The sequence below is a fragment of the Pseudophryne corroboree genome, chromosome 5 (genome assembly GCF_028390025.1).
Source record: "Pseudophryne corroboree isolate aPseCor3 chromosome 5, aPseCor3.hap2, whole genome shotgun sequence".
NCBI classification, from domain to species: Eukaryota; Metazoa; Chordata; class Amphibia; order Anura; family Myobatrachidae; genus Pseudophryne; species Pseudophryne corroboree.
Window position 1 is genome coordinate 393,235,467 of NC_086448.1, and position 12,518 is coordinate 393,247,984.

At 42.6% G+C, this 12,518-nt stretch overlaps 2 non-coding genes across 2 annotated transcripts; both read left to right on the top strand.

Moving 5' to 3' along the window:
- Positions 1-10,670: 10,670 nt before the first annotated feature.
- On the top strand, positions 10,671-10,744 carry TRNAN-AUU (transfer RNA asparagine (anticodon AUU)). Its single transcript has one exon. It is a non-coding gene; the product is annotated as a tRNA-Asn (tRNA).
- Positions 10,745-11,845: 1,101 nt separating this feature from the next.
- TRNAN-AUU (transfer RNA asparagine (anticodon AUU)) lies at positions 11,846-11,919 on the top strand. Its single transcript has one exon. It is a non-coding gene; the product is annotated as a tRNA-Asn (tRNA).
- The last annotated feature ends 599 nt before the right edge of the window (positions 11,920-12,518 follow it).

Consider the following 12,518-nt stretch of genomic DNA (forward strand, 5'->3'; position numbering starts at 1 on the left):
AAGCTGTTACAGTGCCCAGCTGCTGCAAGAAATCAGCTTGAATGCTTCAGGGGCTTGGGCATGGCCAACATGAGCCCCACACTGAAGGAGGGTGGGGGTGTTTAATGTGAACTTGGGGTTATCCAAGCACCGCAAAAGGCCGCCATGCCCTGCATGCCCCTTTTCTCTTTTCATATACAGATGAGGGTTCCAGCCAACTTTGGCCCACTGCTTGGATGACATCACCGTATGCAAATCCGTCTGCTGCAGACCTTCCCCCAGGAATGCTTGCAATAGTTGTTGCATATGGTTTAATGTCTGAGGGTGCTTCAGTATTAGGCAGCCTTCCGCCCTCCCATGTTCATCTGAAAAGATGTGGTCTCCCTGCAGTTGTTGTCCCCAGACGAGAGTTCCCTTGTGCTTCCTCAGTTAAATCTCCTTAACTTGACGGGGGTGTGCCCGAGCAGCCGCCCTACCCAGCCCTATCCCAACACATACTTATCTTGCATATGAGATCTCTTGATCATGAAGAGAGTTCTCACAGGTTGAGGTTCATCCTGGCCCCGCTCCCCGCTGGAGAGCGCTGATGGGGACAGCAGCGGGGCTTCAGCAGCAGGGTGAGTATGTGTGGCCAGAGACCTCCCTTCCCATGTGCAGGCCTGCAGAGTGTGCCGCGCAGGATGGGGCATGTGGCACTCTCCCTCCCTGGGGCTCTTCCAGATGTAGCTCCTCAGCAGTATTTTTCCCAGGCTGCGCGGCGCTCTCCCCGACTGGCATCCGCCCTGGAACACTGCCTTCCTCAACGCAACATCAGCAGGGGGCCCGGGCCTCATCACCATCCCAGGTCTTTCTCATGTATGTATCATGTATGTGTGTGTGATATATGTATGAATCATATATGTTTGTGATATCTATCTATCTATCTATCTATCTATCTATCTATCTATCTATCTATCGTACGTATGTGTGTGTATATATGTATCTATCATGTATGTATGTATGTATGTATGTATCTATCTTGTATGTATGTGTTCTATCTATCTATCTATCTATCTAACTAACGTGTGTGTGATATATGTATGTATCTATCATGTATGTGTTATATGTATGTATCACACCTTCCTCTATACATATACATACATACATACATACATACATACACACACCTATATCTATACGTACACTGACATACACACACCAACATCTATACATAAACACGCTGACCCCTAAACGTACACCAACGTACCCACACCTGCATCTATACCTACACATGCTGACACGTGGACGTACACCGGCTTACCCACATGTGAATCTATACATACATGTGCTGACACCTGGACATAAACTGATGTACCCACACCTAACATCTATACATACACATGCTAACACCTGGACGTATACAGACGTACCCACATTTGCATCCATGCATATATAGATGTAGGTGTGTGTACGTCAGTGTACATCCAGGTGTCAACGCGTGTATGTATAGATGCAGGTGTGGGTACGTCTGTGTATGTCCAGGTGTCAGAATGTGTATGTATAGAAGCAGGTGTGGGAACGTCCGTGTAGGTTCAGGTGTCAGCGCGTGTATGTATAGATGCAGGTGCTTGTATGTCCAGATGTCAGTGCATGTATGTATAGATGCAAGTGTGGGTACGTCGGTGTATGTCCATTTGTCAGCGCGTGTATATATAGATGCAGGTGCTTGTATGTTGGTGTATGTCCAGGTGTCAGCATGTGTATGTATAGATGCAGGTGTGGGAATGTTGGTGTATGTCCAGGTGTCAGGGCGTGTATGTATGGATATTAGGTGTGGGTACATCAGTGTATGTCCAGGTGTCAGCGCATGTATGTATAGATGCAGGATAATAATCACACAGCGTGCCCCCCACCAACCACAAACCTCCCCCACCCCCCTGTATGACATAAACACCGCTAATTCCACTTACACACAATAATTTCAGTTTGCGACCAGGAGCCGGCAATGTATGTGCACCCAAATGAAGCCACTGTACATGCCCTGCAGGCTGCTATTTACTGCACAGGTGCAACAAATTTAAATGCCCTATCTTTAAAATGGGGCATATTTTACTCAATTAAAAAAACCTGTAACTTTCTGTAAAACCTTAACCCCAAAAGGCACTACACTAACATCGGGGTGTAGAGTTGGATCTTGATCCAAGGCACCAACAGGCTAAAGCTTTGACTGTTCCCAGGATGCCTTGCACCGCCTCCTCTATAACCCTGCCCAGTGGCGTAACTAGACCTTTGTGGGCCCCATAGCAAAGTTCTGAATGGGCCCACCAGCACTCAACAAGAATGAGTGGCGTTTGGGGTCAGAAAAGTAGAGGGGAAGGGGTCTGACAGAGTAGGGGGCAGGACATGAATGAATAGAAACTGAGGTGTCCATTATATAAAGAAATACAGTATGTGTGTCTGTGTGTATATCACACACACACATATAAGGGAAATTCAAATGCCCCCAATTATTGCGCCCATTACACTCTGGTTTAGGTGCACAAAGCACCTAAACCTGAATAAAGTAATGGGCGAGATCGTGAAAAGACACCGTTTGGTTGCCCAAATGGGTCTCTTTGCACACATTTCAGCTTGTTTCCCCTGGGGGTAGCGAGCTGAAATAAACATGTCGCACCCGTTGGCAGCAACATTAGAATAGCTGCTGATGGGCACGATTGAGGGAGGAAAGGGACATTTGAATCCAGCCCATAGATGCAATGTGAATATGTAATTTGTACCTTCCTATCTTAAAATGTATATAGTAGTGTATACACTAGAGGTCTTTCCGAACCCCCTAATCCTAACATTGTAATTTGCTTTAGGGCGCACCTCCAATTAGTCTAGTGTTTCGTATTTTCACATTAAATACTTTCTTGCATTGGTTGGTTAAAGATTAGATCGTATATTTTTCTAGATATAGCTGTGCATAGTCTACAAGGCTACATGCTTCTCCCCTAACTAGAGATGTGCAGCGGGCATTTTTCGTGTTTCATGTTTTGGTTTTGGATTCGGATCCGCAGTTGTGTTTTGGATACGGACGCGTTTTGGCAAAACCACCCTTTCGGGTGTTGGATTCGGGTGATTTTTTTTTAAAACCTCAAACAGCTAAAATCATAGAATTTGGGGGTAATTTTGATCCTATAGTATTAAGCTCAATAACCATAATTTCTACTCCTTTCCAGTCTATTCTGAACACCTCACACCTCCCAATATTATTTTTAGTCCTAAAATTTGCACCAAGGTCCCTTGATGACTAAGCTAAGCGACCCAAGTGGGCAGCACAAACACCTGGCCCATCTAGGAGTGGCACTGCAGTGTCAGACAGGATGGCACTTAAAAAAATAGCCCCAAACAGCACATGATGCAAAGATAAATAAAAAAAAAGTCGCAAGATGAAATTGTAGTGTGTCTCTCCTGCTCAGTGTCAGTTCTCAGTAGTATCCTCATCAGTGCTCAGTATCACTGCTCATTGTCTTGTGCTGCATTGTGGTGCTCAGTATACTAGAGTACATTACTAATAGTCCAGTGCTGCATCTTGCTGCTCAGTGTCAGTTCTAGTATCCTCATCAGTGCTCAGTATCACTGCTCATTGTCTTGTGCTGCATTGTGGTGCTCAGTATACTACAGAACATTACTAATAGTCCAGTGCTGCATCTGGCTGCTCAGTGTCAGTTCTAGTAATCTCATCAGTGCTCCGTATCACTGCTCATTGTCTTGTGGTGCTCAGTATACTACAGTACATTACTAATACTCCAGTGTCTTGTGCCGCATATGGCTGCTGTAGGGTGCTGTGGTAGTGTCCTGTCACTGTGCATATGTCATCATTCCAGTCACAGTGATATCTGGTATCTATCTAGTGGTATCTAATTCCAGACATTACCACCGTCTAATTCCAGATATATTACTGGCATATAATTCCACACATTAAAAAATGGAGAACAAAAAGGTGGAGGGTAAAATAGGGAAAGATCAAGATCCACTTCCACCTAGTGCTGAAGCTGCTGCCACTAGTCAAGGCAGAGACAATTCAATGCCATCAACATTATGTAATGATTATACGATACATTATATATCATATCATTGTATGGTTGTAAAATACAACTTAAAAACTTTAATGAATAAATACATAAAGTAGCTTTTATGTAACCTTTTTAAACCTATTAGCATAGACCGAATCTCATCGTGTGTATAGGCCTTTAGTTCAACAACAGCATGGGACCAGTTAGTGTGTTTTGACCACTGCACAGCACCTGGTGTTATATAGTAAGCACCACTATAGCATAGTATACAGCATTATGGGCCTGATATGAGTGTGACCAGCGGTGATGTGGAATGCAGTAGGAGGTGCTGTTTAGTAAGCACCACCACTTTTATATTCACCATGCAGTATATTGTGTGAATATAGAAGTGTTGGCTGTGTTATGTATTAGAGTAATTATTGCAGCTCCCAGCTAAAATTGCAACAATGTTATTTAGTGACAAGCTGCAGAGATTAACCCTTTCTGTGGCTGCTGCACAACCTCTATTCATATCGCTGAATTCAATTAGGGAGATGTTCTCACCCCGCGAGCAAGCGTAGGTATATGCCACACTTATGGTAACATTGGATTTGCAGATATTTTCTTGCAGGGCTGTTTCTAAACAATTTGGCTTCAAATGTGAGATTTAAAAATGCGTGCCCCCCGCCACCATTGGCATTAAAAATTGTGCCCCTCCCCCATATATATATATATAAAAAAAACTATATTTGCGTGAACGCTCCGGACGGGATGGGGGGGCGTGACCTCGAAAAAATGGGTATTGTCTCCATAAAATGGGCATGGCCTTGCAGGCAAAGACTACCTTACACCCCAGTTCTTGACCCTGCACCAACAGACCTCGGCCACCACAGGGAAAAAAGTACAGTAATTTCCACCATGTTAAGCCCCACACATTAATGCCCTTCGGAACATATTATGTCACTCACCACAATATCTGTGATACACTATGCCCTACAGTAAAGCTTCTAATTACTTTTACAAAAACTGCTCAATGCCAAGAGTTTCACGTGCTGGGTGTCATGCTCATTGCCAGGGGTTTCACTCTCTGGGTGTCATGCTCATTGCCAGGGGAAACGCAGTAGGAGGTGTTATATAGTAAGCACCACTATGGCATAGTATATAGCATTATATATATTGTGAGCACTGGTGACGTTGAGTGCAGTAGAGCTGCTGCTGGGTAATTACAATTGACTACAACCACCAATATATTCTGCTGCACTATATATATGCAAAGCTAATTCTGCTGGGTAATTACAATTGACTACAACCACCAATATATTCTGCTGCACTATATCTATATATGCAAAGCTAATTCTGCTGGGTAATTACAATTGACTACAACCACCAATATATTCTGCTGCACTATATCTATATATGCAAAGCTAATTCTGCTGAGTAATTACAATTGACTACAACCACCAATATATTCTGCTGCACTATATCTATATATGCAAAGCTAATTCTGCTGGGTAATGCAAATAGAAACATTATTGCAGAGTATGTGATTTTTAAGTACTTTTTTAAAGTTTTGAATGATATAGACCCAGTTTAATCTTTGTGGAATGCCTGGTTGTTGTTTTTAAGGTAATTTATTGCCTGGCATTTGAGGGGGTGGGGTGTGGTTACAGATTTCAATTATTGGTTTCACTTGTAATAGTCTTCTACTTAAGTCCAATGGTGTAGGCTGTGCAAAGCCGTTTGACTGTGCATTTATTGATCTAAGCGTGCATTTTTATCAAAGCGTGATAAAATTGACACATAACAGCAGCGTTCAATCAGCATTAATTTATCTTCAGCTGATATCGATTGTGAATTGACGTTTCTTCTCTTCTTGTCACCTACAGGTAATTACAATTGACTACAACCACCAATATATTCTGCTGCACTATATCTATATATGCAAAGCTAATTCTGCTGGGTAATGCAAATTGAAACATTATTGCATAGTATGAAATTTTTAAGCACTTTTTTAAAGTTTTGCATTATATAGACCCAGTTTAATCTTTGTGGAATGCCTGGTTGTTGTTTTTAAGGTAATTTATTGCCTGGCATTTGAGGGGGTGGGGTGTGGTTACAGATTTCAATTATTGGTTTCACTTGTAATAGTCTTCTACTTAAGTCCAATGGTGTAGGCTGTGCAAAGCCATTTGGCTGTGCATTTATTGATCTAAGCGTGCATTTTTTTCAAAGCGTGATAAAATTGACACATAACAGCAGTGTTCAATCAGCGTTCAATCGAAGTGAAAAAGAAGGAAAACAGAAGCACACCAATCTAACAAAACAAAGAAAACTGAAGAACTAATAACAAATGTGAGTCACTTACTCCTCAGATCACTCACCTCCTGATTGTTGCATCTGATTACATAGCACAGAACTACCTTACTTGGACATTTCATAAACCATCCATTTCACCTACAAATGCCTGTATCTGTATTATTGTAATTTTGTTTTTTAAGCACAGCTGCACCAATGCAATTTTACCTGCAAACACTTAAAACATCTAACATAATTACCATTGCTTCTTAAACCTCTCACAATCCTTTCATTTCTTACACTCCAAATACATTTCTGCACCCACTTTATCTACGCTTTTGACTCATTTCATACTAAATCTACACCCCTTGAGCCTACACTGCTTTTCTCACCTGCATTTCTGCAATTCTTCTGCTCGGATTGCCTTACAGTCTCCTCTCCTACTTCCACTTTCCCTCAACCTATTTACCTACTTAACACTATGTCAAGGTTTTCTTATGCTCCCCACATCACTCAGTGTCTACCTAATAATGTATCTTTATCCTTCCTCCCTAGTCTCCTCCACCTCCTCCTCTCTCCCCTCCTCTGTCTCCCCTCCATCCCTCTGTTTCCTTCCCCCACCTTTCCTGTTACCCCACTTTCATTCACCTCTGCCCCATGGTCCTGCTACCCCACAACTCAGCCCTGCTCCCTCTCTCCCTTCCCTGTCACCTCCCCACACCCCCATCCACATCACACTGACCTCCCTCCCTGCCCACCTCCTGCAGTTTCCCCTCCTAGCTCAGGCACCCGTACCATCACTACTCTCTCATTATCCCTGCCCTCAAAGTTAATTCCACCTCATCGCTACAGCAACCCTGAAAATCTAATTCACATCTCTCCCACAAACTCATACCCCCTATCCTGTGCCCTCTGGAATGCCAGATCTGTTTGTAACAAACTGGTCCCCACTCATGACCTTTTCATTTCCAACTCCCTACACCTACTAGCCATTACTGAAACTTGGATTACGCCCTCTGACACTACTTCTGCTGCTGCTCTCTCTGCTGGGGGCCTTACATTCACACACACACCCCGACCTGGGGGTCGCCATGGGGGTGGTGTTGGGGTCCTTTTACCTTCTAGTTACTCCTACCAACTCATACCACCAGAACCATCCCTTATATTCTCTACATTTGAGGTCCACGCCATATGCCTCTTCCAACCAGTCCATCTTAGAGTATCTGTCATTTACCGCCCCCCTGGCACTGCTTCCAAATTCATCGACAACTTTGCTTCCTGGCTTCCTCACTTCCTCTCTTATGACATTCCCACCATTATCCTAGGAGATTTCAACATCCCTATTGACATCCCCACACAATCCCCTGCCTCTAAACTCCTTAACCTCACCTCTTCACTTGGTCTCTCCCAGTGGACCTCCTCACCCTCCCATGTGAATGGGAGCTCACTGGATCTGGTCTTCATTCACCGCTGTGATATTTCTGATTTTTCCAACTCCCCATTTGCCCTCTCTGACCACCACCTGCTCTCCTTCAACCTATCTCTTTCGACTTCCCCATCTCTACCTCCTAAGGCTACCATCACTAAGCGTAACATTGAAGCTATTGATACCACATTCCTTTCCTCCCTGTTTGACTCACTTCTCTCTCCTATTCTCTCTCTCATGCCCTGAACAAGCCACTTCCACATACAATGCTTCCTTTACTTCTGCTCTTGACTCTGTTGCTCCACCAACCACTAATCACCCTCGCAAATTAACACCTCAACCCTGGCACACCAAATGCACCAGATATCTGCAAAAATGCTCACGTACTGCTGAGCGACACTGGAGGAAATCACGCTCTAAGGCAGACTTCCTCCATTTCAAACTTATGCTCTCATCCTTCAGTGCTGCCCTTTCTCTTGCTAAACAGTCATACTTCAAGAACCTCATCTCCTCCCAGTCTTCCAACCCCCGGCACCTCTTTGCCACTCTCAACTCACTCCTCTGCCCACCTCCACCTCGTCTCCCTTCCTCACTCTCTGCTCTTGACTTTGCCACTTACTTCACATCCAAAATTGACTCCATACGTCAGGACATCACATCACACCAGACTATCAGTAACCAGCCTTCTCCAATCCCTTATTTGCAAAGAGCTACGCATTGGAAAATTCAGGGCTATGCCGTGTAGATGAAGCCCTAACAGGAGGCTTTAAAAATTTTATTCTAGTGTCCTTCGTTTGGGAGAAAAATGTAAAGGTACAAGACAGCTTTTCCTTGCTAATATCTCTCTTTTGCAAAGAGCTACGCATTGGAAAATTCAGGGCTATGCCGTGTAGATGATGGCCTAACGGGAGGCTTTAAAATTTTCTTTCTAGTGTCCTTCGTTTGGGAGAAAAATGCAAAGGTACAAGACAGCTTTTCCTTGCCAATATCTCTCTATTGCAAAGAGCTACGCATTGGAAAATTCACGGCTATGCCGTGTAGATGAAGCCCTAACAGAAGGCTTTAAAATTTTCATTCTAGTGTCCTTCGTTTGGGAGAAAAATGCAAAGGTACAAGACAGCTTTTCCTTGCCAATATCTCTCTTTTGCAAAGAGCTACGCATTGGAAAATTCAGGGCTATGCCGTGTAGATGAAGCCCTAACAGGAGGCTTTAAAATTTTCATTCTAGTGTCCTTCGTTTGGGAGAAAAATGCAAAGGTACAAGACAGCTTTTCCTTGCCAATATCTCTCTTTTGCAAAGAGCTATGCATTGGAAAATTCAGGGCTATGCCGTGTAGATGATGGCCTAACGGGAGGCTTTAAAATTTTCTTTCTAGTGTCCTTCGTTTGGGAGAAAAATGCAAAGGTACAAGACAGCTTTTCCTTGCCAATATCTCTCTTTTGCAAGGAGCTACGCATTGGAAAATTCAGGGCTATGCCGTGTAGATGATGGCCTAACAGGAGGCTTTAAAATTTTCTCTCTAGTGTCCTTCGTTTGGAAGAAAAATGCAAAGGTACAAGACAGCTTTTCCTTGCTAATATCTCTCTTTTGCAAAGAGCTACGCATTGGAAAATTCAGGGCTATGCCGTGTAGATGAAGCCCTAACAGGAGGCTTTAAAATTTTCATTCTAGTGTCCTTCGTTTGGGAGAAAAATGCAAAGGTACAAGACAGCTTTTCCTTGCTAATATCTCTCTTTTGCAAAGAGCTACGCATTGGAAAATTCAGGGCTATGCCGTGTAGATGATGGCCTAACGGGAGGCTTTAAAATTTTCTCTCTAGTGTCCTTAGACATGTTAAGTTTAAGAAAGCGCTGGGACATCCAGGAAGAGATAGCAGAGAGACAGTTGGAGATACGAGTGAGGAGAGTAGGGGAGAGGTCTGGAGAGGAAATATAGATTTGAGTGTCATCAGCATAGAGATGATATTGGAAACCAAAAGAACTAATGAGTTTACCTAGTGAGGACGTATAGAGAGAGAAGAGAAGAGGACCAAGGACAGAACCTTGGGGTACCCCTACAGTTAGTGGAAGTGAGTGGGAGGTGGAGTCATGAGAGGAGACAGAGAATGAACGTTCAGAAAGGTAGGACGACAACCAAGAGAGGGTAGTGTTACGCAGACCAATGGAGTGAAGGATTTGCAGTAGGAGAGGATGGTCCACAGTGTCAAAAGCAGCAGAGAGGTCAAGTAGAATAAGTAGAGAGTAGTGTCCCTTAGATTTAGCAGCATGGAGGTCATTGCATACTTTTGTAAGGGCAGTTTCAGTGGAGTGGAGAGGACGGAAGCCAGACTGGAATGGGTCAAGCAGTGAGTGTGAGGAAAGAAAGGAAGTAAGGCGGTTGTAGAAAATACGCTCAAGGAGTTTGGAGGCAAAAGGGAGGAGAGAGATGGGTCGGTAGTTGGAGAGAGTGTTTGGATCAAAGGTAGGTTTTTTAAGAATAGGAGAGATGAGAGCATGCTTAAAGGCAGAGGGGACAGTGCCTGATGAGAGGGAGAGATTGAGAAGGTGGGAAAGATGGGAACAAGCAGAAGAAGAGAGGTGGCAAAGGAGGCGGGAGAGGATAGGTTCAAGTGGGGAGGTGGTGAGGGGACAGGAACGAATGAGGGCCATGACTTCCTCTCCAGATGCATGGGAGAAATATGACAGAGTTGGTGCGAGGGATGGGGAGGGTTGGTCTGCCTACCTCTGGGTTATGGGCCCAGCATGCTTCCATTGCAGTACTCTGCTGCACATGTAAGTGCAAGAGATCCTGAAGCACTCACTCATCATGGGAAAGTACCAATGTGTTTCTTCGTTGGTTGATGGAAGAAACATCTTACAAAAACTCTCCAGATTTTTGACTTTATAAAGTTTTTCTAGGAAACGTTCTAGATGAATGCTTATTAGCCTTTGTCAGTCTGTACTTTTTGCAAAGTGTCTCTGTGGCGCAATCGGTTAGTGTGTTTGGCTATTAACCAAAAGGTTGGTGGTTCAATCCCACCCAGGGACGTAATTGACCTTGTGATCAGATTTTGGTGATATTTAAGTAGACAAGTCAAAATTTCAAACCCCCTCTTATGGTGTAGGGTACTTGGCCTTCTCTGATGTAATCAGAGTTAGATTTGATTCAGTGATTTTATTAAAAAAAACAGCTAGGAAGCACAATTTAGCAGTGGGTTGCAGAGAAAAAAAAATATGCTGGCAGAAAAATCCAATTGAGTGATTAAACAGCTCTTCATTTTCTGGCTTTATTTTTATGCTAACAAATTTGTTCTCTGAAAAGTGTCCACAAAGCCAAGTCTCTGATTAACACCTTTGTAAGGATGGTTTTTCACCTATTACTAAATTAAACTTGCTTCATTGGAAAGGCAGCAAGATGCATCCTCATTTCAATGTCTACTGAAATAATACAGGTTGACACCAGGAAACATTAACGCCACTGCATCCTTGCTGCTTTCTCATGTGGAAGTCTGTTTAATGTGAAAACAAGGTGATATCTAATTAGCACACAGGTAAGGAATTAAGAAAATCTTTATTTAAGGGTGAAGATGTTTCTCACAAAATCGTTGCCCCAATGCATCATTGAAATTCAAGCTGGAAAGATGATTTTAATATATCACTTGTACATTTTGTATTGCTCTTCTGGTGACAATGTAGTTTGTTTTTGTCAATTACCATTTTAATAATAGGGTAAAGAAAATTAAGTGGATTTTTGAAAGAAAACAATACTGTCAATATACTATTAAAACAAATGAAAATGGTAAAAGTTATTGTACTTTAAGTAAAAATAAAAGAGCAAAAATATCAATCCCAGTTTTGGATTACTTTAATTAACACAAAAAAAATGCATATAGCAGAGGATAGTTTTAATCTGCCTACCTCTGGGTTATGGGCCCAGCATGCTTCCATTGCAGTACTCTGCTGCACATGTAAGTGCAAGAGATCCTGAAGCACTCACTCATCATGGGAAAGTACCAATGTGTTTCTTCGTTGGTTGATGGAAGAAACATCTTACAAAAACTCTCCAGATTATTGACTTTTTAAAGTTTTTCTAGGAAACGTTCTAGATGAATGCTTATTAGCCTTTGTCAGTATGTACGTTTTGCAAAGTGTCTCTGTGGCGCAATCGGTTAGTGTGTTTGGCTATTAACCAAAAGGTTGGTGGTTCAATCCCACCCAGGGACATAATTGACCTTGTTATCAGATTTTGGTGATATTTAAGTAGACAAGTCAAAATTTCAAACCCCCTCTTATGGTGTAGGGTACCTGGCCTTCTCTGATGTAATCAGAGTTAGATTTGATTCAGTGATTTTATAAAAAAACAGCTAGGAAGCACAATTTAGCAGTGGGTTGCAGAGAAAAAAAAATATGCTGGCAGGAAAATCCAATCGAGTGATTAAACAGCTCTTCATTTTCTGGCTTTATTTTTATGCTAACAAATTTGTTCTCTGAAAAGTGTCCACAAAGCCAAGTCTCTGATTAACACCTTTGTAAGGATGGTTTTTCACCTATTACTAAATTAAACTTGCTTCATTGGAAAGGCAGCAAGATGCATCCTCATTTCAATGTCTACTGAAATAATACAGGTTGACACCAGGAAACATTAACGCCACTGCATCCTTGCTGCTTTCTCATGTGGAAGTCTGTTTAATGTGAAAACAAGGTGATATCTAATTAGCACACAGGTAAGGAATTAAGAAAATCTTTATTTAAGGGTGAAGATGTTTCTCACAAAATCGTTGCCCCAATGCATCATTGAAATTCAAGCTGGAAAGATGATTTTA